Here is a 25,294-nt window from a genome sequence, read left to right on the forward strand (position 1 = left end):
TGACAGAGACAGTCAGATACTGTCTTGCCAATCTCAGGAGAGTGGTGTGGGGTACGTGTGTGAGGCACTGGAGGGTGAGGCAAACGGTAGCTTGGTTAACAACTGTGGGGGGCTGTGTGATTCATTTGTTGGAGAGCATATTTTAAGTCCCTGTTTTCCAGAGCTATGCCAACACCCGGTGGAGTGTGAGTTCTCTGGTTCCAGAGAGCTTGCGTTGGAGGCAGACCTTTGGTTGGATGTCAAAAGGTCTGGAGAGGCATTGGGGAGTGATCCCAAAAGGAGTGGCCCGGATATCTTCCAGACCTGTGAGGTGGAAGAGGTTCAGTGTAGCCCAGTTAGGTCCCAGTGTAGTGGGAGGGGTGTTGGGGCTCACGTCCTGTCTCAGTGGAGAAGGGGTGAGTGTGGGACTGTGGGTCCCAAGGTGCCCGAAACCCAGTCTCAGGGCCTGGAGGGTTCCTTAAGGGAACACCAGGTTGGGGGCCTAGACCGTGCTAGTAGGCCATTTGAGGAGGATCTCCTAGTGTCAGGAGAACCTGGAGCCTCTGTAAACAGAGCTCCAGTGGTTCTGGTGTCTGGCGGTACCGCTCCAGTTGGGAGGGTGCAGAAGTCCAGACTGAGGGGTGAGAGGGGGATGTGTTCCCCAGTGGGAGAACCAGTGGGTCAGGGACCAGCCAGAAGGGCTGAGTCCCCTAGGAGTGACCATGGTGACACCACTTCTGTCCTGGGGGATCTTCGCGTACTGTCAGGTGGACAGGGGCCGGGAGATCTGCACCAGGCAGACTGTCACGAGACACATGAGTCATGTGTCACCCTCGGGGAGATACTGTGTGAGTCCCCAGAGGTCCTGGCATGCCAGGCAGGTGTGCAACCGCAGGGTTTAGTCCCTGGGTTGGGAGGCCAGGTTCAGGATTTGCCTGACCTGGGGGGAAGGACATCTGTAAGCTGTGTCCTGACCGGTTTGGCTTCCAGGGGTACCCCTCCAGTGGGGAGGGAGCAGCTCTCTGGAAGGGGGTGCAGAGGGAGAGAGTCCTCGCCTCTGACCCCGGTGCAACCTGAGGGTTTAGACCCTAGGTTGGGAGACCAGTTGCTGGAGAGAGGTCCGGAACTGGAGGGAGGGACATCTGTAAGCAGTGTCTCTCCCAAGTTGTCTTTGAGGTGTACCGCTCTGAGTAGGAGGGTGCAGAACTCTGGAAGGGGGTGCAGAGGGAGGGAGTCCTCGCCTCTGACCCCGGTGCACCTGAAGGGTGTAGACCCTAGGTTGGAGGGCCAGGTCCAGGGTGTCCCCCCTGACCTGGGATCCCAGTTGCAGGATAGAACCCCTGAACTGGTGGGTGAATGGTGCAGGACACCTGCCACAGGTGCCCTGACTATTCTAGAAGGGGGTACCGCTCCAGGTGGGAGGGGACAAAGCCCCAAGGAAGAGGAGGACTGGGTATGGAAAAGCCTACCCCAGCCTCCTGTCCAGCCACCGGATACAGGCCCGGAGCTGGTCGGTCAGTGCCAGGTTGTCAGACCCGACCTGACAGGGAAGGGAGTGGACAAAGGGTGCCAAGCACCTGGGGCTACCGCCCCCCACCCTCTGACGCCACAGGGGTTTGAGGGCCCTGAGAGGAATAAGTCCTGGGTCTCATCCCTGACCACTGTCAGTGGTCACTGTGGCTTGCTGTCTGTCTGTTGGGACATATCTGTGAGCAAGTTAAGGCTAGGTGCTGCACAGGTGGTGTCCACAGGTGAGGAGAAGGGTTCCACATGGGTTGGCGTGGTGGACCCTGAGAGTATGGATGGAGAGATCCAACCGGGTTCAGGAAGGCGTAGAACAGGAATAGTGCCCTGCTGGTTGGGCCAGTTTCCGTGTTCTATCGCCCTAAGCAGGGAATCCCATCGAGGTATCGCTTGGTCTACCCTGGCTTTAGGCTGGAAGGGGGTTGTGTTGGAAACGGCCCTTTTTGCAGGGTTATCCCCAAACTTTTTTGCTTCTTCCTCCTTTATTTTTTTCTGACCCGTGGTTGTTGGCAATAGGACTCTGAGCACTTTACCACTGCTGATCAGTGCTAAAGTGCATATGCTCTCTGTATAAATTGTTATATTGATTGGTTATCCATGATTGGTATATTTGTTTCCCCTGTTAGCCCCTAGTAAAGTGCACTGCGTGTGCCAGGGCTGGTGATTCAAATGCTGCTAGTGGGCTGCAGCACTGATTGTGCCACCCACAGGAGTAGCGCTAAAAAATGATGTCTTAGGCCTGCTTGCAGTGCCTATGTGCAGTCCAGGACTGCCATGTCGACCTGGCCAGTGCACCCACTGACCAGGCCTTAGCCTTCCCTTTCTGTACATGTCAGGCATCCCTATGGTGGCCCTAGGTACCCCCCTGGGCTGGGTGCAGTGTATCTGAAAGGTAGGGCATGTACTGAGGTGTGTAACATGCCCTGGTAGTGAATTACAGCCATTTTCGTTTTTCACTGCTGAGAGGCTATCTTGCCCATAGGATAGAATGGGGAAGGCTGTTTACATGCCTATCTTCCCATAAGGGCAAGATAGAAAATCCAAGTTTGGTATCTCTGTGTTCAGAATTTAATTATACATCTTTTTAGCAAGATGGTTTTTAAATTCACTGTGTGAGAATAGCACTTTTTAGAAAGTAGCTATTCTCCTGTTTAACCTTCCTGTGTGCCTGTGTGCTGGTTGGCTGACTGGTGTCATGTGATGGGCTAGGTGGCTCCAGGAGCCTGGATGAGTCAGCAGCAGGGTGAATAGGGAGATCTGCATTAGATGGGTGGGAGGAGTAGTCCCTGGGTTTGAATAGGGCTGCCCCTGACAAACACAAAGCTGGCTCCACCCCCTGCTGGCCAGGCTGAGGACTCTGCCTCTGCTGGCACAAAGAAGGCTCCACCTCCTGCGGAGCGTCTAACGACCCTGCCCCTCACTCTGAAAGGAACCAGGTGCTCCAGAGCAGAGCACACCCAGGAACCGGTTTGAGCAGGGGAATCCCCCCACTGGAACAAAGAGAGACAAAGACTTGGAGGGGTATAAGAAGAGGACCCCAGACACCTAAACTTTAGATCACTTTGGAACTAAGAAGAAACCTCTGCCAAGGAGAAAGCTGGAAGAAACTGAAGAGGAGAAGACTGCCTGCTTGCTGTTTTGCTTTGCTGCCAAGGAGAGGGGAAGGACTTTGCTGTGTCCCCTTCTTTTGATTCTGATCTCCAAGGGCCTGAGAAGAGCTGGCTCCCTGTTAAGAAGTCCCAGGAACAAAAGGACTTCACCACCAGCTCCCCTGGAACTCTGCTGAGAGAGTTCTGACCTGCCTTGGAGTGCTTGCCCAGTCTTGGGGCCTCAGGAGGTCGTTTTTCTGTGTTTGGGAGCTGGGAAGCAGAAGCGTGAACAAGAGTGACTGGTACCCAACGCATCATCCGATTGCGTGTCGCAAGACGAGAGTGCGTGGAAAATTTCATCGCGGCACCATCGCAACACGCAGGGTCTCCGCATCGCCGAGTGCGTCGAGCATCGTCCCAAAGCGTGAAGCTTCCTGCCATTGCGAGGGTTGTCGCAGAACCAGTTTGCGGGCCGCACCACTGCCGGTGCGTGAAAAGTCTCCAATCGCTGCGTGCGTCGACGCAGAGTCCCGTTCCGTGGCGCATCGAGAGTTGCGGCGCCGGAAGGCAACGCTGCGCCACGCATCGCACCACATCGAAGAGTGTCGCATCGAACCTGTGCGTGAAGCTTCCCCCTAAGAAACCTACGCAACGAAGGCCAAAGTCATCGCATCCTCCCCTTACAGATCGGAGCCGGCGCATCCACCTCTGCTGCGTGAAGCAGGGCTGCTGCAAAGCCTCCCCAGGATCTCAGGAGTATCGCATCGCCTTTGCAAGCTTCCTTGTTATAGCTTTTGGGAACCTTATCGCAACTACAGGTACTGTTGGGCACGAGAGTGTCGCACTTTGTGCATTGAGAGTCGCACTGTGCAGGACACTGATTTTGACATCCTGGAGTACTTTCTGCAAACTCTTGAACTATCTTTAAAGTAACCTTTTGAAGTATATGTTGGTTTGTCTGTAATATCTGGTCTTGTGAAGTTTTTAGTAAAGATACATTATTTTTCTAAAACTGGTGTGGAGTAAATCTGTGGTGTTTTCACTGTGTTACTGTGAGTGTTGGTACAAATACTTTACACATTGCCTTTGATAGCCTAGACTGCTCAGGCCAAGCTACCTAGAGGGTGAGCAGGGGTTATCTTAACAGTGTATCCCCCTTTCCCTGACTAGAAGCAAGGGTCCCTCCTTGGACAGTGGTACCTACCCTGCCAACTAGGGACCCCCAGATCTAACAAGGATCATTTAAAAAACAACATGTATATGTTTAATTGTTATTTTATTTGAATAGGCAGTGGTCCATAGGACCAATATCTGTAATTGAAATGTTTGTTTTGAAACATTCTCAAAGGGGAAGAGGTTTTTACGAGACTACCTATCTTTGTGGATTGATTACCACAATCACTGATATGGTGGTGAAGTATGATTGTTTTGGGCGAAATTACGGTGAAAAAAACATTTCTGTATACCACTACAATTTGGTATTTGAAGGTACAACCAAACACCCCTTTCATGTACCTTCGATTTAATACATCAGAAAAACCTGTTTTGTGTTCGCAAATGGCTTGGTTTCTCAGACCAGCCTGTTTGCACCTGAGACTAGGGTTCGTACATCTAGTACGTGGGCAGCGTTTTTTAGTAGAAAGTAAATAGATTATGCATTGCCCAAAAATGAAGTGCTTCAAACAATCACATACTTTGTATGCACAGAGAAGAGGTGGAATACATGTAAGACTGAGGACACAGGTTAAATGAGGAATAGATTGACTGCATTACTGCCCACTTTTCTATGCAATTTCTGTAGTGTGATCAAAGGAAGCACCAAACTGTAAAACAAAGTTGTCAATTGCTTTCATAGTCCATTCCCTTTCTTTGGTGCTGTGAAAGGAAGAGCCAGATTCCAAAATAAATCAATGCTGTTTCAGAAATTTCCCATACGGAATACCGAGCCCTGTATAAAAATGCATTTACTCTCAGGTTTTGAGCAGTGACATTGTAATGCTATTAAAGTGTAAGATCCAAGCGAACACTGACTCTGTCAATGATGATCCAAAGGGGTTTTATGAAAAGTCCCAGCTACAAACACAAGAACCAAAACAGGCTAAGGGGACGCCTGGATTTGAACCAGGGACCTCTTGATCTGCAGTCAAATGCTCTACCACTGAGCTATATCCCCACCTGTTTGTGAGAGTCGGAATGAAAATATATCAGTACCTCATGAAAAACTGTGAGCATCATGCTCAGTTGGGCCGGAAAGTACAAGCTTGAAACTGTGGAACAGGAGAAATAGTTCCTAATATTATTTATTGAAGGAAAACGGGATCGTTTAAAAAAATTATTTATATGTTTCATTGTTATTTTATTTGAACAGTCAGTGGTCCATAGGACCAATGACTGTTCATAAAATGCTTGTTTTGAAACATTCTCAAAGGGGAAGAGGTTTTTACGGGACGCCTTATCCTTTCGCGGATTGGTTACCACAATCACCGAGATGGTGGTGAAGTGTGATTGTTTTGGGCCAAATGATGGACGATAAACATTTCTACATACCACTGCAATTTGGTATTTGGAAGGTACACCCAAACGTCCCTTTCATGTACCATCAATTTAATATGTCAGAAAAGGCCATTTTGTGTTCGAAAATGGCCTGAGTCTTCGAGCCAGCCTTTTTTCATCTGCAACGAGGGTTCATACATTTTGCACGTAGGCAGAGGTTTTAAGGAGAAATTAAATAGTTTCTACGGTGCACAAGAATGAAGTGCTTTAAACAAACACATATTTTGTATGCACAGAGGAGAGGAGGCATATATGTAAGACTGAGGACACAGGTTAAATGAGAAATAGATTGACTGCAGCGCTGCCGAGTATACTATGCCATTTCTTTAGTGCGCTACAAGGAAGCACCAAACTGTATAACAAAGTTTTCAATTGTTTTCATAGTCATTCTCTTTGTTTGAAGCTGTGAAATGAAGAGCCGGATTCCAAAATAAATCAATGATGTTTCAGAAAGTACCCACGCCCTGTGTAAAAATGCATTTATTCCCAGGTTTTGAGCAGTGACACTGTAATGCTAATAAAGTATAAGATCCAACTGAACACTGACTCTGTCAATGGTGATCCAAAGGGACTTTATGAAAGATCCCAGCTACAAACACCAGAACCAAAATAGGTTTAGGGGACACCCGGATTTGAACCAGGGACCTCTTGATCTGCAGTCAAATGCTCTACCACTGAGCTATATACCCAACTGTTTTCAAATATCAGAATGACAATATATCAGTACATCATGAAAGAGTGAGCGACTCAAGCTCAGTTGGGCCACAAAGTACGAGCTTGAAACTGTGGAAAAGGAGAAGTAGTTCTTAATATTATTAATTAAAGGAAAACAGGATCATTTAAAAAACAAAATGTATATGTTTAATTGTTATTTTATTTGAATAGGCAGTGGTCCATAGGACCAATATCTGTAATTGAAATGTTTGTTTTGAAACATTCTCAAAGGGGAAGAGTTTTTTACGAGACTACCTATCTTTGTGGATTGATTACCACAATCACTGATATGGTGGTGAAGTAGGATTGTTTTGGGCCAAATTACGGTGAAAAAACATTTCTGTATACCACTACAATTTGGTATTTGAAGGTACAACCAAACACCCCTTTCATGTACCTTCGATTTAATACATCAGAAAAACCTGTTTTGTGTTCGCAAATGGCTTGGTTTCTCAGACCAGCCTGTTTGCACCTGAGACTAGGGTTCGTACATCTTGTACGTGGGCAGCGTTTTTTAGTAGAAAGTAAATAGATTATGCATTGCCCAAAAATGAAGTGCTTCAAACAATCACATACTTTGTATGCACAGAGAAGAGGTGGAATACATGTAAGACTGAGGACACAGGTTAAATGAGGAATAGATTGACTGCATTACTGCCCACTTTTCTATGCAATTTCTGTAGTGCGATCAAAGGAAGCACCAAACTGTAAAACAAAGTTGTCAATTGCTTTCATAGTCCATTCCCTTTCTTTGGTGCTGTGAAAGGAAGAGCCAGATTCCAAAATAAATCAATGCTGTTTCAGAAATTTCCCATACGGAATACCGAGCCCTGTATAAAAATGCATTTACTCTCAGGTTTTGAGCAGTGACATTGTAATGCTATTAAAGTGTAAGATCCAAGCGAACACTGACTCTGTCAATGATGATCCAAAGGGGTTTTATGAAAAGTCCCAGCTACAAACACAAGAACCAAAACAGGCTAAGGGGATACCTGGATTTGAACCAGGGACCTCTTGATCTGCAGTCAAATGCTCTACCACTGAGCTATATCCCCACCTGTTTGTGAGAGTCGGAATGAAAATATATCAGTACCTAATGAAAAACTGTGAGCATCATGCTCAGTTGGGCCGGAAAGTACAAGCTTGAAACTGTGGAACAGGAGAAGTAGTTCCTAATATTATTTATTGAAGGAAAACGGGATCGTTTAAAAAAATTATTTACATGTTTCATTGTTATTTTATTTGAACAGGCAGTGGTCCATAGGACCAATGACTGTTCATAAAATGCTTGTTTTGAAACATTCTCAAAGGGGAAGAGGTTTTTACGGGACGCCTTATCCTTTCGCGGATTGGTTACCACAATCACCGAGATGGTGGTGAAGTATGATTGTTTTGGGCCAAATGATGGACGATAAACATTTCTACATACCACTGCAATTTGGTATTTGGAAGGTACACCCAAACGTCCCTTTCAAGTACCATCAATTTACTATATCAGAAAAGGCCATTTTGTGTTCGAAAATGGCCTGAGTCTTCGAGCCAGCCTTTTTTCATCTGCAACAAGGGTTCATACATTTTGCACGTAGGCAGAGGTTTTAAGGAGAAATTAAATAGTTTCTACGTTGCACAAGAATGAAGTGCTTTTAACAAGCACATACTTTGTATGCACAGAGGAGAGGAGGAATATATGTAAGACTGAGGACACAGGTTAAATGAGAAATAGATTGATTGCAGCGCTGCCGAGTATACTATGCCATTTCTTTAGTGCGCTACAAGGAAGCACCAAACTGTATAACAAAGTTTTCAATTGTTTTCATAGTCATTCTCTTTGTTTGAAGCTGTGAAAGGAAGAGCCTGGATTCCAAAATAAATCAATGATGTTTCAGAAAGTTCCCACGCCCTGCGTAAAAATGCATTTATTCCCAGGTTTTGAGCAGTGACACTATAATGCTAATAAAGTATAAGATCCAACTGAACACTGACTCTGTCAATGGTGATCCAAAGGGACTTTATGAAAGATCCCAGCTACAAACACCAGAACCAAAATAGGTTTAGGGGACACCCGGATTTGAACCAGGGACCTCTTGATCTGCAGTCAAATGCTCTACCACTGAGCTGTATCCCCAACTGTTTTCAAAGATCAGAATGACAATATATCAGTACATCATGAAAGAGTGAGCGACTCAAGCTCAGTTGGGCCACAAAGTACGAGCTTGAAACTGTGGAAAAGGAGAAGTAGTTCTTAATATTTTTAATTAAAGGAAAACAGGATCATTTAAAAAACAAAATGTATATGTTTAATTGTTATTTTATTTGAATAGGCAGTGGTCCATAGGACCAATATCTGTAATTAAAATGTTTGTTTTGAAACATTCTCAAAGGGGAAGAGGTTTTTACGAGACTACTTATCTTTGTGGATTGATTACCACAATCACTGACATGGTGGTGAAGTATGATTGTTTTGGGCCAAATTACGGTGAAAAAACATTTCTGCATACCACTACAATTTGGTATTTGAAGGTACAACCAAACACCCCTTTCATGTACCTTCGATTTAATACATCAGAAAAAGCTATTTTGTGTTCGCAAATGGCCTGGTTTCTCAGACCAGCCTGCTTGCACCTGCAACTAGGGTTCGTACGTATTGTACGTGGGCAGCGTTTTTTAGTAGAAAGTAAATAGATTATGCATTGCACAAAAATGAAGTGCTTCATACAAACACATACTTTGTATGCACAGAGAAGAGGTGGAATACATGTAAGACTGAGGACACAGGTTAAATGAGGAATAGATTGACTGCATTGCTGCCCACTTTTCTATGCCATTTCTGTAGTGCGATCAAAGGAAGCACCAAACTGTAAAACAAAGTTGTCAATTGCTTTCATAGTCCATTCCCTTTGTTTGGTGCTGTGAAAGGAAGAGCCAGATTCCAAAATAAATCAATGCTGTTTCAGAAATTTCCCATACGGAATACCGAGCCCTGTATAAAAATGCATTTACTCTCAGGATTTGAGCAGTGACATTGTAATGCTATTAAAGTGTAAGATCCAAGCAAACACTGACTCTGTCAATGATGATCCAAAGGGGTTTTATGAAAAGTCCCAGCTGCAAACACAAGAACCAAAACAGGCTAATGGGACACCTGTATTTGAACCAGGGACCCCTTGATCTGCAGTCAAATGCTCTACCACTGAGCTATATCCCCACCTGTTTATGAGAGTCGGAATGAAAATATATCAGTACCTCATGAAAGAGTGTGAGCATCATGCTCAGTTGGGCCGGAAAGTACAAGCTTGAAACTGTGGAACAGGAGAAGTAGTTCTTAATATTATTTATTGAAGGAAAACGGGATCGTTTAAAAAAAATATTTACATGTTTCATTGTTATTTTATTTGAACAGGCAGTGGTCCATAGGACCAATGCCTGTACATAAAATGCTTGTTTTGAAACATTCTCAAAGGGGAAGAGGTTTTTACGGGACACCTTATCCTTTCGCGGATTGGTTACCACAATCACCGAGATGGTGGTGAAGTATGATTGTTTTGGGCCAAATGATAGACGAAAAACATTTCTACATACCACTGCAATTTGGTATTTGGAAGGTACACCCAAACGTCCCTTTCAAGTACCATCAATTTAATATATCAGAAAAGGCCATTTTGTGTTCGAAAATGGCCTGAGTCTTCGAGCCAGCCTTTTTTCATCTGCAACGAGGGTTCATACATTTTGCACGTAGGCAGAGGTTTTAAGGAGAAATTAAATAGTTTCTACGTTGCACAAGAATGAAGTGCTTTAAACAAACACATATTTTGTATGCACAGAGGAGAGGAGGAATATATGTAAGACTGAGGACACAGGTTAAATGAGAAATAGATTGACTGCAGCGCTGCCGAGTATACTATGCCATTTCTTTAGTGCGCTACAAGGAAGCACCAAACTGTATAACAAAGTTTTCAATTGTTTTCATAGTGATTCTCTTTGCTTGAAGCTGTGAAAGGAAGAGCCGGATTCCAAAATAAATCAATGATGTTTCAGAAAGTTCCCACGCCCTGTGTAAAAATGCATTTATTCCCAGGTTTTGAGCAGTGACACTGTAATGCTAATAAAGTATAAGATCCAACTGAACACTGACTCTGTCAATGGTGATCCATAGGGACTTTATGAAAGATCCCAGCTACAAACACCAAAACCAAAATAGGTTTAGAGGACACCCGGATTTGAACCAGGGACCTTTTGATCTGCAGTCAAATGCTCTACCACTGAGCTATATCCCCAACTGTTTTCAAAGATCAGAATGACAATATATCACTACATCATGAAAGAGTGAGAGGATCATGCTCAGTTGGGCCACAAAGTACGAGCTTGAAACTGTGGAAAAGGAGAAGTAGTTCTTAATATTATTAATTAAAGGAAAACAGGATCATTTAAAAAACAAAATGTATATGTTTAATTGTTATTTTATTTGAATAGGCAGTGGTCCATAGGACCAATATCTGTAATTAAAATGTTTGTTTTGAAACATTCTCAAAGGGGAAGAGGTTTTTACGAGACTACTTATCTTTGTGGATTGATTACCACAATCACTGATATGGTGGTGAAGTATGATTGTTTTGGGCCAAATTACGGTGAAAAAACATTTCTGCATACCACTACAATTTGGTATTTGAAGGTACAACCAAACACCCCTTTCATGTACCTTGGATTTAATACATCAGAAAAAGCTATTTTGTGTTCGCAAATGGCCTGGTTTCTCAGACCAGCCTGCTTGCACCTGCAACTAGGGTTCGTACGTATTGTACGTGGGCAGCGTATTTTAGTAGAAAGTAAATAGATTATGCATTGCACAAAAATGAAGTGCTTCAAACAAACACATACTTTGTATGCACAGAGAAGAGGTGGAATACATGTAAGACTGAGGACACAGGTTAAATGAGGAATAGATTGACTGCATTGCTGCCCACTTTTCTATGCAATTTCTGTAGTGCGATCAAAGGAAGCACCAAACTGTAAAACAAAGTTGTCAATTGCTTTCATAGTCCATTCCCTTTGTTTGGTGCTGTGAAACGAAGAGCCATATTCCAAAATAAATCAATGCTTTTTCAGACATTTCCCATATGGAATACCGAGCCCTGTATAAAAATGCATTTACTCTCAGGTTTTGAGCAGTGACATTGTAGGGCTATTAAAGTGTAAGATCCAAGCGAACACTGACTCTGTCAATGATGATCCAAAGGGGTTTTATGAAAAGTCCCAGCTACAAACACAAGAACCAAAACAGGCTAATGGGACACCTGGATTTGAACCAGGGACCTCTTGATCTGCAGTCAAATGCTCTACCACTGAGCTATATCCCCACCTGTTTGTGAGAGTCGGAATGAAAATATATCAGTACCTCATGAAAGAGTGTGAGCATCATGCTCAGTTGGGCCGGAAAGTACAAGCTTGAAACTGTGGAACAGGAGAAGTAGTTCTTAATATTATTTATTGAAGGAAAACGGGATCGTTTAAAAAAACATATTTATATGTTTCATTGTTATTTTATTTGAACAGGCAGTGGTCCATAGGACCAATGCCTGTACATAAAATGCTTGTTTTGAAACATTCTCAAAGGGGAAGAGGTTTTTACGGGACGCCTTATCCTATCGCGGATTGGTTACCACAATCACCGAGATGGTGGTGAAGTATGATTGTTTTGGGCCAAATGATGGACGAAAAACATTTCTACATACCACTGCAATTTGGTATTTGGAAGGTACACCCAAACGTCCCTTTCAAGTACCATCAATTTAATATATCAGAAAAGGCCATTTTGTATTCGAAAATGGCCTGAGTCTTCGAGCCAGCCTTTTTTCATCTGCAACGATGGTTCATACATTTTGCACGTAGGCAGAGGTTTTAAGGAGAAATTAAATAGATTCTACATTGCACAAGAATGAAGTGCTTTAAACAAACACATATTTTGTATGCACAGAGGAGAGGAGGAATATATGTAAGACTGAGGACACAGGTTAAATGAGAAATAGATTGACTGCAGCGGTGCCGAGTATACTATGCCATTTCTTTAGTGCGCTACAAGGAAGCTCCAAACTGTATAACAAAGTTTTCAATTGTTTTCATAGTGATTCTCTTTGCTTGAAGCTGTGAAAGGAAGAGCCGGATTCCAAAATAAATCAATGATGTTTCAGAAAGTTCCCACGCCCTGTGTAAAAATGCATTTATTCCCAGGTTTTGAGCAGTGACACTGCAATGCTAATAAAGTATAAGATCCAACTGAGCACTGACTCTGTCAATGGTGATCCAAAGGGACTTTATGAAAGATCCCAGCTACAAACACCAGAACCAAAATAGGTTTAGGGGACACCCAGATTTGAACCAGGGACCTCTCGAACTGCAGTCAAATGCGCTACCACTGAGCTATATCCCCAACTGTTTTCAAAGATCAGAATGACAATATATCAGTACATCATGAAAGAGTGAGAGGCTCAAGCTCAGTTGGGCCACAAAGTACGAGCTTGAAACTGTGGAAAAGGAGAAGTAGTTCTTAATATTATTAATTAAAGGAAAACAGGATCATTTAAAAAACAAAATGTATATGTTTAATTGTTATTTTATTTGAATAGGCAGTGGTCCATAGGACCAATATCTGTAATTAAAATGTTTGTTTTGAAACATTCTCAAAGGGGAAGAGGTTTTTACGAGACTACTTATCTTTGTGGATTGATTACCACAATCGCTGATATGGTGGTGAAGTATGATTGTTTTGGGCCAAATTACAGTGAAAAAACATTTCTACATACCACTACAATTTGGTATTTGAAGGTACAACCAAACACCCCTTTCATGTACCTTCGATTTAATACATCAGAAAAAGCTATTTTGTGTTCACAAATGGCCTGGTTTCTCAGACCAGCCTGCTTGCACCTGAGACTAGGGTTCGTACATCTTGTACGTGGGCAGCGTTTTTTAGTAGAAAGTAAATAGATTATGCATTGCACAAAAATGAAGTGCTTCAAACAAACACATACTTTGTATGCACAGAGAAGAGGTGGAATACATGTAAGACTGAGGACACAGGTTAAATGAGGAATAGATTGACTGCATTGCTGCCCACTTTTCTATGCAATTTCTGTAGTGCGATCGAAGGAAGCACCAAACTGTAAAACAAAGTTGCCAATTGCTTTCATAGTCCATTCCCTTTGTTTGGTGCTGTGAAAGGAAGAGCCAGATTCCAAAATAAATCAATGCTTTTTCAGACATTTCCCATACGGAATACCGAGCCCTTTATAAAAATGCATTTACTCTCAGGTTTTGAGCAGTGACATTGTAATGCTGTTAAAGTGTAAGATCCAAGCGAACACTGACTCTGTCAATGATGATCCAAAGGGGTTTTATGGAAAGTCCCAGCTACAAACACAAGAAACAAAACCGGCTAAGGGGACCCCTGGTTATGAACTAGGGACCTCTTGATCTGCAGTCAAATGCTATACCACTGAGCTATATCCCCACCTGTTCGTGAGAGTCGGGATGAAAATATATCAGTACCTCATGAAAGAGTGTGAGCATCATGCTCAGTTGGGCCGGAAAGTACAAGCTTGAAACTCTGGAACCGGAGAAGTAGTTCTTAATATTATTTATTGAAGGAAAACGGGATTGTTTAAAAAAAATATTTATATGTTTCATTGTTATTTTATTTGAACAGGCAGTGGTCCATAGGACCAATGCCTGTACATAAAATGCTTGTTTTGAAACATTCTCAAAGGGGAAGAGGTTTTTACGGGACGCCCTATCCTTTCGCGGATTGGTTACCACAATCACCGAGATGGTGGTGAAGTATGATTGTTTTGGGCCAAATGATGGACGAAAAACATTTCTACATACCACTGCAATTTGGTATTTGGAAGGTACACCCAAACTTCCCTTTCAAGTACCATCAATTTAATATATCAGAAAAGGCCATTTTGTGTTCGAAAATGGCCTGAGTCTTCGAGCCAGCCTTTTTTCATCTGCAACGAGGGTTCATACATTTTGCACGTAGGCAGAGGTTTTAAGGAGAAATTAAATAGCTTCTACGTTGCACAAGAATGAAGTGCTTTAAACAAACACATATTTTTTATGCACAGAGGAGAGGAGGAATATATGTAAGACTGAGGACACAGGTTAAATGAGAAATAGAGTGACTGCAGCGCTGCCGAGTATACTATGCCATTTCTTTAGTGCTCTACAAGGAAGCACCAAACTGTATAACAAAGTTTTCAATTGTTTTCATAGTCATTCTCTTTGTTTGAAGCTGTGTGTCAGGAATCCCCTCCCCCACATGGATTCCCTCCCACGATGCCACTCTGTGAACCTGGTGCGCTTGGAGGAGAGCGGACTACAACTCCCAGAATGCCCTCCGGCAACAATTGCCTTATGCAACTCAAGAGTTCTGGTTACATAACACCAAGGGTAACGCCTAGTTTTCATGTTATGCAACTCAAGAGTCATGGTTATACAACGCCGAGAGTACTACTTAAGGAGAAGATCACTGGGACTCGGCGTCGGATATTCTGATCTTTGCCGGAGTACCTGGTTGAGGTACACAGACCCGTTGGTGAGTTGAGCGGCGGAAGGAACATTCTAAGGAGCGGAGGAGAGGTGCTGGCGTGTGCTTCCTGCCCGTGTCCTGTCCCGTTCTGAGAGCCGTATTCAACGTCATTGGGCACAAGTCCCGTTGGTAGAGCCGAAGCTCCCAATGGCCTGACAATTTGGAGAAAACGAGGTTGGTGCGAGCCGAAGCTCCCAACCCTCGTTCCTTGGGTAAACCCACGCTTAGAGCTAAGACGCTATCCCGGAGGTGTTTCCACGTCTTAGCCATCGACACTCGTAGGAGAACTGGGATAGGTAGAGCGGCTGCTCCCATCCATTCTCTGCGCCACCTTGGGTATCATCACTTAAACCCGGATACAAGAGACGCACACTAGGAGGAGTTCCCAGCGTCTTTGTGTTGTGGCAGTACTCTGGGGGATACTGGTAGAGCGGCTGTTCCCGGGTGGTAGAGAGCCCGGCCGGGTGACTCCCACGTGCCCCCCCGTCGATTCCAAAACCTTAGAACTACCCTTCACAGCGGTCGAGTGGCATTGTCGGCCACTGCTTAGCACTGTGCCCTCCGTTGGAGCATACCGGGTCCGGTGTGCATGCGGAGGACGGTTAGACGAGCTGTGAATGGGTATCGTACTTTAACTGGTGATTCCAGTACCGGTATTCTTTGTTGTCTTTAGTTGTTTATCTGTTTATTAAATCATCCTTAAACCTCCATTTCTCTGGTCCGTCGTCCGTTTGTCCCAACCCCGATAAAGCCAGGACGTTACATAATATCCGACCTCTTCCATAACTATCTCCTGGTTGGGCGAACGACATGCCCACGATTGAGGATGTGTTGGCCGTCTTAGCCGCGATGCAAATCGAGCTCACCGCTTCCAGACAGGAAACAGCAGACGTTAAGGCTAGAATGGACGCTCTGCAGAACGATCCACTACATGCAGGTGCCTCTCACACGGCCACGGCTCCTGCGGTTGTGGTAGAGATGCCCGTAGCCATTCCTTTGGCGATACCAGAGAGGTACAGCGGAGACCCCAACACAGTGCAGGTATTCCTCACTCAAGTAGCACTGCATCTGTCCTGCAAATCAAAGGCCTTTCCTACCAGCCAAGCCAGAGTGGCCTTTCTGATCTCGTATCTTGCTGGGAACGCGGCGCAATGGGCAGTCCCACTGGTGAGCAGGGACGACCCTATCCTATGTGATTGGGGAGCCTTCCGCGAGGAGTTCTTGAAGGTGTTTGATCGAAGGGCGGACTCGTATACTGCCGATCGAGAGATGTTGGAGCTGAGGCAAGGCAACAATGATCTGGTGCAGTACCTTAATGCTTTTCGAAGGTTAGTGGCCGAAACCAAGTGGCCCATAGCCAAACAAACCGCGCTGTTTCACCAGGGCTTGAGCGAAGAGCTCAAAGATGTTGTAGCACAAATCGACCCCCAACCCAAGACATGTGAAGGCTTGATCAACCTGGTGCTACGGCTGGACCATAGATTGAACGAAAGAACGGGCGATCACAAGAGGAAAGGGAAAGCGCTGCCATCGTATGTTTCGATGGGTGGCCCTGAGACCAACTCCTCCACCAGGACGGAACCCATGGACATAGGAGCTATAAGGGCGAGCCTTACAGCCAGTGAAAAAGAATCACGCCGCAAGCAAGGCCTTTGCCTTTACTGCGGGAAAAAGGGGCACTATGTACGCGAGTGTCCAGCCAAGCCAAAAACCTCACGATACCGAGCAAACAAAACGGTGACAGCAGTGGTGGAAGCACCGGCGGAAAACTAAGGGACTCCGGGTCTAGGGAAGGGGCATCTTGGAGTCACACCCACATCCCTTCCATGTTGAGCCCGAATCAAAAAGGGCGAAGACATTTGTTTATTACCTTACACGTAGGAGTGCAGGACCAGTGGATACCTGTGGTAGCCATGATTGATTCAGGAGCCACGGGCATGTTCATGGACTACAATGAAGCACGGAGACTGGGTCTCACTCTCCTTTCCAAACAGATACCAGAGGAGGTGTATGCAGTGGATGAGAGAAGTCTGGTGACCGGACCTATCGGAGAGCACACAGGAGAAATACCGGTGAGGTTCGGAAAACTGCATAACGAACGTATCGATTTTAGCATAATCAGAGCCCCGCAGTACGGGGTCATATTGGGTCTACCCTGGCTCCAAAAACATAACCCAACGGTGGATTGGCCTACGCATCACATTGAGATGACTTCCCCGTTTTGTGAACAATGGTGCGGCATGCGGCAGGACCCCCACGAAGGTGAGGTAGGCGAAGGTCACACGGTCGCCACGGCAGCAGAAAAGGACGTAAAGCTGCCCAGAGTGTATCACAGTTTCGGGAACGTCTTCGATGAAATCGGAGCGGAGGTGCTCCCTCCACATAGACCGTTCCACTGCCAAATCGAACTGGTTCCGGGGGCCAGCATTCCCAGCGGCAGACTGTATGCGCTCACAGAACCCGAAAACGTACATCTACGGGGATATTTGGATAAGTTACTAGGGCTGGGGTTCATCAGGCCGTCGAAATCCCCTGCCGCATCGCCTCTCTTTTTCATTCCGAAAGCGAATGGCGAATTGAGGGCCTGCGTGGACTTTAGGGCCTTGAACGCGATAACCATAAAAAACCGGTACCCCCTGCCTCTCATAAGCGTTCTCCTGGAACAGGTAAAAAAGGCCCAAATATACACAAAGCTTGATCTCAAGGGGGCATACCATCTTGTGCGCATGAGGGACGGCGACAAATGGAAAACCGCCTTTAAGACCAGGTTCGGGATCTTTGAGTACCTCGTCATTCCGTTCGAACTATGCAATGCCCCTGCCGCCTTCCAATACTTCCTCAATGAGGTGTTCCGGGAGGTATTGGATATCTACGTGGTCGTTTACATAGACGACATACCCATCTACTCCAACTCAGAGGAAGAACACGTACAGCACGTATCCGCGGTTCTCAAAAAACTGAGGGAAAACATGCTATACTGCAAACTCAGCAAATGTGACTTCCACGTCACATCAGTGGAATTCCTTGGGGTGATGCTGAGCCCCAACGGACAGGAGATGGCGGAACGCAATATCAGAGCGGTGGAGGAGTGGCCGGTGCCCCGAGGAGTAAAGGAAGTCCAGAGCTTCATAGGCTTCGCCAACTTTTATAGGCGTTTTATTGAGGGGTTTTCTGGCTTGGTTGCCCCGATCACGCAACTACTAAGGAAGTCTCAGGAGTTTGTGTGGGGACCGGAAGCACAAAAAGCATTTGTGGCCCTCAAGAAGGCCTTCAGCACCGCCCCGGTGCTAGCTCACTCGAATCCGGAATTACCCTATGTGGTAGAAGCGGACGCCTCTGATGTGGCGCTGAGTGCCATTCTATCTCAGAGGAATGAGGTGTCGGGTTTGCTCCATCCTGTGGCGTACATGTCTCGTAAATTGAACGACGCGGAACGCAATTACCATATTGCGGAGAAGGAACTACTCGCAATAAAGGACGCATTTGCTGAGTGGAGGCATTTGTTAATGGGGGCCAGACACGTGGTTACAGTGTATACGGACCACAGAAACCTCCAGTTTCTGATGGCGGCGCGGCATTTGTCTCCCCGTCAAATGAGGTGGATGATCTTTTTCTCCGGTTTCAATTTCCACATCACATACCGACCCGGTACGGAGAACAGGAAAGCATACGCGCTTTCGAGGCAATCGAATGCCAGGGATCCGCAGCCGGTTGCCGAACATTCCATCATCCCTCCAGGAGTTGTGATAGGGGTGATTCAACCACAGACGTTCCTCAGGGGGGTCCAGAAGGGGACCCATACCTTCATGTGGCGGAGGTGGCTTCGCAGTCACAAGGAGTGGCAGATGAAGGACGGGATTCCGGTGAAATGACGATGTATGTTGTTACCCACGCCTAGGCTTCGAAAACAGGCCTTCACCTGGTGCCACGTGTCTCCCTGTGACGCCCATCTGGGTGTCGAAAAGACGGTAGCGAGCCTAGGACGGCAGTTCTGGTGGCCTGCCATGAGAACAGACGTCCGGAATTGGTGTTCATCATGTACCGTTTGCGCATCCATGAAATCGGACCACAGAAGATCGCAAGGACTCCTCCAACCCCTTCCTACACCGACCAAACCCTGGGAAAACATATCCTTAGACTTCATTGTCGGGCTACCAAAGGATCAAGGAAAGACGGCCATACTGGTGGTGGTGGACTATCTCACGAAGATGGGGCACTTCCTCGCTTACAAACAGGTACCTTCGGCAGGAGAGCTGGCGTCGTTGTTATTGAAGAATGTAGTGAGACTACATGGCCTACCCAACGTGATCGTGTCGGACAGGGGGTCTCAGTTCATGTCGCACTTCTGGAAAACTTGGTGTTCGGCGTTACACGTCAAGTCTGCCATGTCCACGAGTTATCACCCGCAGACGGACGGCCAGACGGAGTGCCTGAACCAGTCGCTCAAACAATATCTACGTTGTTTTGTAGAGCAAGGGAAGGATGAGTGGGTGGATCTACTTTGGATCGCGGAAATCGCGTACAACAACGCCACACATTGTTCCACCAAGGCCTCCCCTTTTTATAGTAACTACGGCCATCATCCCCGGTTCTTGCCGTTTCTGCACCCGGTCAGGGAAGACAGATTGCCAACAACAGCCAAGAGGGTGGCCCGCATCAAGGAGGCCTTGATGAGTTCTCGAGTTGCCCTGGAGGGGGCTAAGGCCATGTATAAAGCCTTTTCTGATAGGAGGAGAAGGCCTGGACCGGTCTACAAACTGGAGATTACGTCTGGGTCTCTACTCGGCACATGAGATTCAATAAAAGTAGCGTGTTCCATCACCGCTTCATGGGCCCATATAGGATCCTTCGATGCATCAGCCCGGTGAACGTGAAAGTGTGCCTGCCCCAGTCCCTGCGGATCCATCCCGTGTTCCACGTTTCTCTCTTGAAACCCGCAAACGCGGTGAGGCCTCGTACGCCGGTGTCGGGGACTGTGGATTCGGAGGTGGAGTACGAGGTGGCTGGTATCTTGCATTCCAAGTGGCGCAGGGGCAAACTATGGTATCTGGTGGCATGGAAGGGGTACGGACCTGAGGAGCAGTCAGGGGAACCTGCGGCGGGGGTTCACGCTCCTCGTCTGGTATCGTCGATATCCTTCCTATGCTGGTCCTGAAGGGGGGCGCTGATGGGAGGGGGATGTACTGTCAGAAATCCCCTCCCGCACATGGATTCCCTCCCACGATGCCACTTCTGTGAACCTGGTCCGCTTGGAGGAGAGCGGACTACAACTCCCAGAATGCCCTCCGGCAACAATGGCCTTATGCAACTCAAGAGTTCTGGTTACATAACACCAAGGGTAACGCCTAGTTTTCATGTTCTGCAACTCAAGAGATCTGGTTGCATAACACCAAGGGGAACGCCTAGTTTTCATGTTATGCAACTCAAGAGTTCTGGGGGCATATTATCAAGACATGCGATAAAATTATCGCCGCTTTAGCGGCAGAAAACTGCCGCTAAAACGGCGATAATGGGCTTGATAATATGCTCTATGGAATTCCAATTGAAGCTCATGTTAGATGTGAAGAACATCTAACCTGTCTTGATAATATGCCCCCTGGTTACATAACACCAAGGGTAATGCCTAGTTTTCATGTTATGCACCTCAAGAGTCATGGTTATACAACGCCGAGAGTACTACTTATGGAGAAGATCACTGGGACTCGGCGTCGGATATTCTGATCTTTGCCGGAGTACCTGGTTGAGGTACACGGACCCGTTGGTGAGTTGAGCGGTGGAAGGAACATTCTAAGGAGCGGAGGAGAGGTGCTGGCGTGTGCTTCCTGCCCGTGTCCTGTCCCGTTCTGAGAGCCGTATTCAACGTCATTGGGCACAAGTCCCGTTGGTAGAGCCGAAGCTCCCAACGGCCTGACAATTTGGAGAAAACGAGGTTGGTGCGAGCCAAAGCTCCCAACCCTCTTTCCTTGGGTAAACCCACGCTTAGAGCTAAGACGCTATCCCGGAGGTGTTTCCACGTCTTAGCCATCGACACTCGTAGGAGAACTGGGATAGGTAGAGCGGCTGCTCCCATCCATTCTCTGCGCCACCTTGGGTATCATCACTTAAACCCGGATACAAGAGACGCACACTAGGAGGTGTTCCCAGCGTCCTTGTGTTGTGGCAGTACTCTGGGGGATACTGGTAGAGTGGCTGTTCCCAGGTGGTAGAGAGCCCGGCCGGGTGACTCCCACGTGCCCCCCCGTAGATTCCACAACCTTGGAACTACCCTTCACAGCGGTCGAGTGGCATTGTCGGCCACTGCTTAGCACTGTGCCCTCCGTTGGAGCATACCGGGTCCGGTGTGCATGCGGAGGACGGTTAGACGAGCTGTGAATGGGTATCGTACTTTAACTGGTGATTCCAGTACCGGTATTCTTTGTTGTCTGTAGTTGTTTATCTGTTTATTAAATCATCCTTAAACCTCCATTTCTCTGGTCCGTCGTCCGTTTGTCCTAACCCCGAGAAAACCAGGACATTACACTGTGAGAGTATTCCAAAATAAATCAAGGATGTTTCAGAAAGTTCCCACGCCCTGTGTGAAAATGCACTTATTCCCAGGTTTTGAGCAGTGACACTGTAATGCTAATAAAGTACAAGATCCAACTGAACACTGACTCTGTCAATGGTGATCCAAAGGTACTTTATGAAAGATCCCAGCTACAAACACCAGAACCAAAATGGGTTTAGGGGACACCCGGATTTGAACCAGGGACCTCTTGATCTGCAGTCAAATGCTCTACCACTGAGCTATATCCCCAACTGTTTTGAAAGATCAGAATGACAATATATCAGTACATCAAGAGTGAGAGGCTCATGCTCAGTTGGGCCGCAAAGTACGAGCTTGAAACTGTGGAAAAGGAGAAGTAAATCTTAAAATTATTAATTAAAGGAAACAAGGATCATTTAAAAAATTAAATGTAGATGTTTAATTGTTATTTTTTTTGAATAAGCAGTGGTCCATAGGATTGTTTTGGGCCAAATTACGGTGAAAAAACATTTCTGCATACCACTACAATTTGGTATTTGAAGGTACAACCAAACACCATTTTCATGTACCTTCGATTTAATACATCAGAAAAAGCTATTTTGTGTTCGCAAATGGCCTGGTTTCTCAGACCAGCCTGCTTGCACCTGCAACTAGGGTTAGTACATCTTGTACGTGGGCAGCGTTTTTTAGTAGAAAGTAAATAGATTATGCATTGCACAAAAATGAAGTGCTTCAAACAAACACATACTTTGTATGCACAGAGAAGAGGTGGAATACATGTAAAACTGAGGACACAGGTTAAATGAGGAATAGATTGACTGCATTGCTGCCCACTTTTCTATGCCATTTCTGTAGTGCGATCAAAGGAAGCACCAAACTGTAAAACAAAGTTGTCAATTGCTTTCATAGTCCATTCCCTTTGTTTGGTGCTGTGAAAGGAAGAGCCAGATTCCAAAATAAATCAATGCTGTTTCAGAAATTTCCCATAGGAAATACCGAGCCCTGTGTAAAAACGCATTTACTCTCAGGTTTTGAGCAGTGACATTGTAATGCTGTTAAAGTGTAAGATCCAAGCGAACACTGACTCTGTCAATGATGATCCAAAGGGGTTTTATGAAAAGTCCCAGCTACAAACACAAGAACCAAAACATGCCAAGGGGACACCTGGATTCGAACCAGGGACCTCTTGATCTGCAGTCAAATGCTCTACCACTGAGCTATATCCCCACCTGTTTGTGAGAGTCGGAATGAAAATATATCAGTACCTCATGAAAGAGTGTGAGCATCATGCTCAGTTGGGCCGGAAAGTACAAGCTTGAAACTGTGGAACAGGAGAAGTAGTTCTTAATATTATTTATTGAAGGAAAACGGGATCATTTAAAAAACAAAATGTATATGTTTAATTGTTATTTTATTTGAATAGGCAGTGGTCCATAGGACCAATATCTGTAATTAAAATGTTTGTTTTGAAACATTCTCAAAGGGGAAGAGGTTTTTACGGGACGCCTTATCCTTTCGCGGATTGGTTACCACAATCACCGAGATGGTGGTGAAGTATGATTGTTTTGGGCCAAATGATGGACGAAAAACATTTCTACATACCACTGCCATTTGGTATTTGGAAGGTACACCCAAACGTCCCTTTCAAGTACCATCAATTTAATATATCAGAAAAGGCCATTTTGTGTTCGAAAATGACCTGAGTCTTCGAGCCAGCCTTTTTTCATCTGCAACGAGGGTTCATACATTTTGCACGTAGGCAGAGGTTTTAAGGAGAAATTAAATAGCTTCTACGTTGCACAAGAATGAATTGCTTTAAACAAACACATACTTTGTATGCACAGAGGAGAGGAGGAATATATGTAAGACTGAGGACACAGGTTAAATGAGAAATAGATTGACTGCAGCGCTGCCGAGTATACTATGCCATTTCTTTAGTGCGCTACAAGGAAGCACCAAACTGTATAACAAAGTTTTCAATTGTTTTCATAGTCATTCTCTTTGTTTGAAGCTGTGAAAGGAAGAGCCTGGATTCCAAAATAAATCAATGATGTTTCAGAAAGTTCCCACGCCCTGTGTAAAAATGCATTTATTCCCGGGTTTTGAGCAGTGACACTGTAATGCTAATAAAGTATAAGATCCAACTGAACACTGACTCTGTCAATGGTGATCCAAAGGGACTTTATGAAAGATCCCAGCTACAAACACCAAAACCAAAATAGGCTTAGGGGACACCCGGATTTGAACCAGGGACCTCTTGATCTGCAGTCAAATGCTCTACCACTGAGCTATATCCCCAACTGTTTTTAAAGATCAGAATGACAATATATCAGTACATCATGAAAGAGTGAGAGGCTCATGCTCAGTTGGGTCGCAAAGTACGAGCTTGAAACTGTGGAACAGGAGAAGTAGTTCTTAATATTATTAATTAAAGGAAAACAGGATTGTTTAAAAAACAAAATGTATATGTTTAATTGTCTTATTTTATTTGAATAGGTAGTGGTCCATAGGACCAATATCTGTAATTAAAATGTTTGTTTTGAAACATTCTCAAAGGGGAAGAGGTTTTTACGAGACTACTTATCTTTGTGGATTGATTACCACAATCACTGATATGGTGGTGAAGTATGATTGTTTTGGGCCAAATTATGGTGAAAAAACATTTCGACATACCACTACAATTTGGTATTTGAAGGTACAACCAAACACCCCTTTCATGTACCTTCGATTTAATACATCAGAAAAAGCTATTTTGTGTTCGCAAATGGCCTGGTTTCTCAAACCAGCCTGCTTGCACCTGCAACTAGGGTTCGTACATCTTGTACGTGGGCAGCGTTTTTTAGTAGAAAGTAAATAGATTATGCATTGCACAAAAATTAAGTGCTTCAAACAAACACATACTTTGTATGCACAGAGAAGAGGTGGAATACATGTAAGACTGAGGACACAGGTTAAATGAGGAATAGATTGACTGCATTGCTGCCCACTTTTCTATGCCATTTCTGTAGTGCGATCAAAGGAAGCACCAAACTGTAAAACAAAGTTGTCAATTGCTTTCATAGTCCATTCCCTTTGTTTGGTGCTGTGAAAGGAAGAGCCAGATTCCAAAATAAATCAATGCTTTTTCAGACATTTCCCATACGGAATACCGAGCCCTGTATAAAAATGCATTTACTCTCAGGTTTTGAGCAGTGACACTGTAATGCTATTAAAGTGTAAGATCCAAGCGAACACTGACTCTGTCAATGATGATCCAAAGGGGTTTTATGAAAAGTCCCAGCTACAAACACAAGAACCAAAACAGGGTAAGGGGACACCTGGATTTGAACCAGGGACCTCTTGATCTGCAGCCAAATGCTCTACCACTGAGCTATATCCCCACCTGTGTGTGAGAGTCGGAATGAAAACATATCAGTACCTCATGAAAGAGTGTGAGCATCATGCTCAGTTGGGCCGGAAAGTACAAGCTTGAAACTCTGGAGCAGGAGAAGTAGTTCTTAATATTATTTATTGAAGGAAAACGGGATCGTTTAAAAAAAATATTTATATGTTTTATTGTTATTTTATTTGAACAGGCAGTGGTCCATAGGACCAATGCCTGTACATAAAATGCTTGTTTTGAAACATTCTCAAAGGGGAAGAGGTTTTTACGGGACGCCTTATCCTTTCGCGGATTGGTTACCACAATCACCGAGATGGTGGTGAAGTATGATTGTTTTGGGCCAAATGATGGACGAAAAACATTTCTACATACCACTGCAATTTGGTATTTGGAAGGTACACCCAAACGTCCCTTTCAAGTACCATCAATTTAATATATCAGAA

At 45.2% G+C, this 25,294-nt stretch overlaps 7 non-coding genes across 7 annotated transcripts; all 7 read right to left on the reverse strand.

Annotated features, from left to right (window-relative positions):
• Positions 1–5,193: 5,193 nt before the first annotated feature.
• On the reverse strand, positions 5,194–5,265 carry TRNAC-GCA (transfer RNA cysteine (anticodon GCA)). Its single transcript has one exon. It is a non-coding gene; the product is annotated as a tRNA-Cys (tRNA).
• A 2,077-nt stretch (positions 5,266–7,342) lies between these two features.
• On the reverse strand, positions 7,343–7,414 carry TRNAC-GCA (transfer RNA cysteine (anticodon GCA)). The gene has a single exon. It is a non-coding gene; the product is annotated as a tRNA-Cys (tRNA).
• A 3,147-nt stretch (positions 7,415–10,561) lies between these two features.
• TRNAC-GCA (transfer RNA cysteine (anticodon GCA)) lies at positions 10,562–10,633 on the reverse strand. The gene has a single exon. It is a non-coding gene; the product is annotated as a tRNA-Cys (tRNA).
• Positions 10,634–21,667: 11,034 nt separating this feature from the next.
• TRNAC-GCA (transfer RNA cysteine (anticodon GCA)) lies at positions 21,668–21,739 on the reverse strand. Its single transcript has one exon. It is a non-coding gene; the product is annotated as a tRNA-Cys (tRNA).
• An 885-nt stretch (positions 21,740–22,624) lies between these two features.
• Positions 22,625–22,696, reverse strand: TRNAC-GCA (transfer RNA cysteine (anticodon GCA)). The gene has a single exon. It is a non-coding gene; the product is annotated as a tRNA-Cys (tRNA).
• Positions 22,697–23,695: 999 nt separating this feature from the next.
• On the reverse strand, positions 23,696–23,767 carry TRNAC-GCA (transfer RNA cysteine (anticodon GCA)). Its single transcript has one exon. It is a non-coding gene; the product is annotated as a tRNA-Cys (tRNA).
• Positions 23,768–24,777: 1,010 nt separating this feature from the next.
• Positions 24,778–24,849, reverse strand: TRNAC-GCA (transfer RNA cysteine (anticodon GCA)). Its single transcript has one exon. It is a non-coding gene; the product is annotated as a tRNA-Cys (tRNA).
• Positions 24,850–25,294: the final 445 nt, after the last annotated feature.

The sequence above is a fragment of the Triturus cristatus genome, chromosome 4_1 (assembly GCF_964204655.1).
Source record: "Triturus cristatus chromosome 4_1, aTriCri1.1, whole genome shotgun sequence".
Lineage (NCBI taxonomy): Eukaryota > Metazoa > Chordata > Amphibia > Caudata > Salamandridae > Triturus > Triturus cristatus.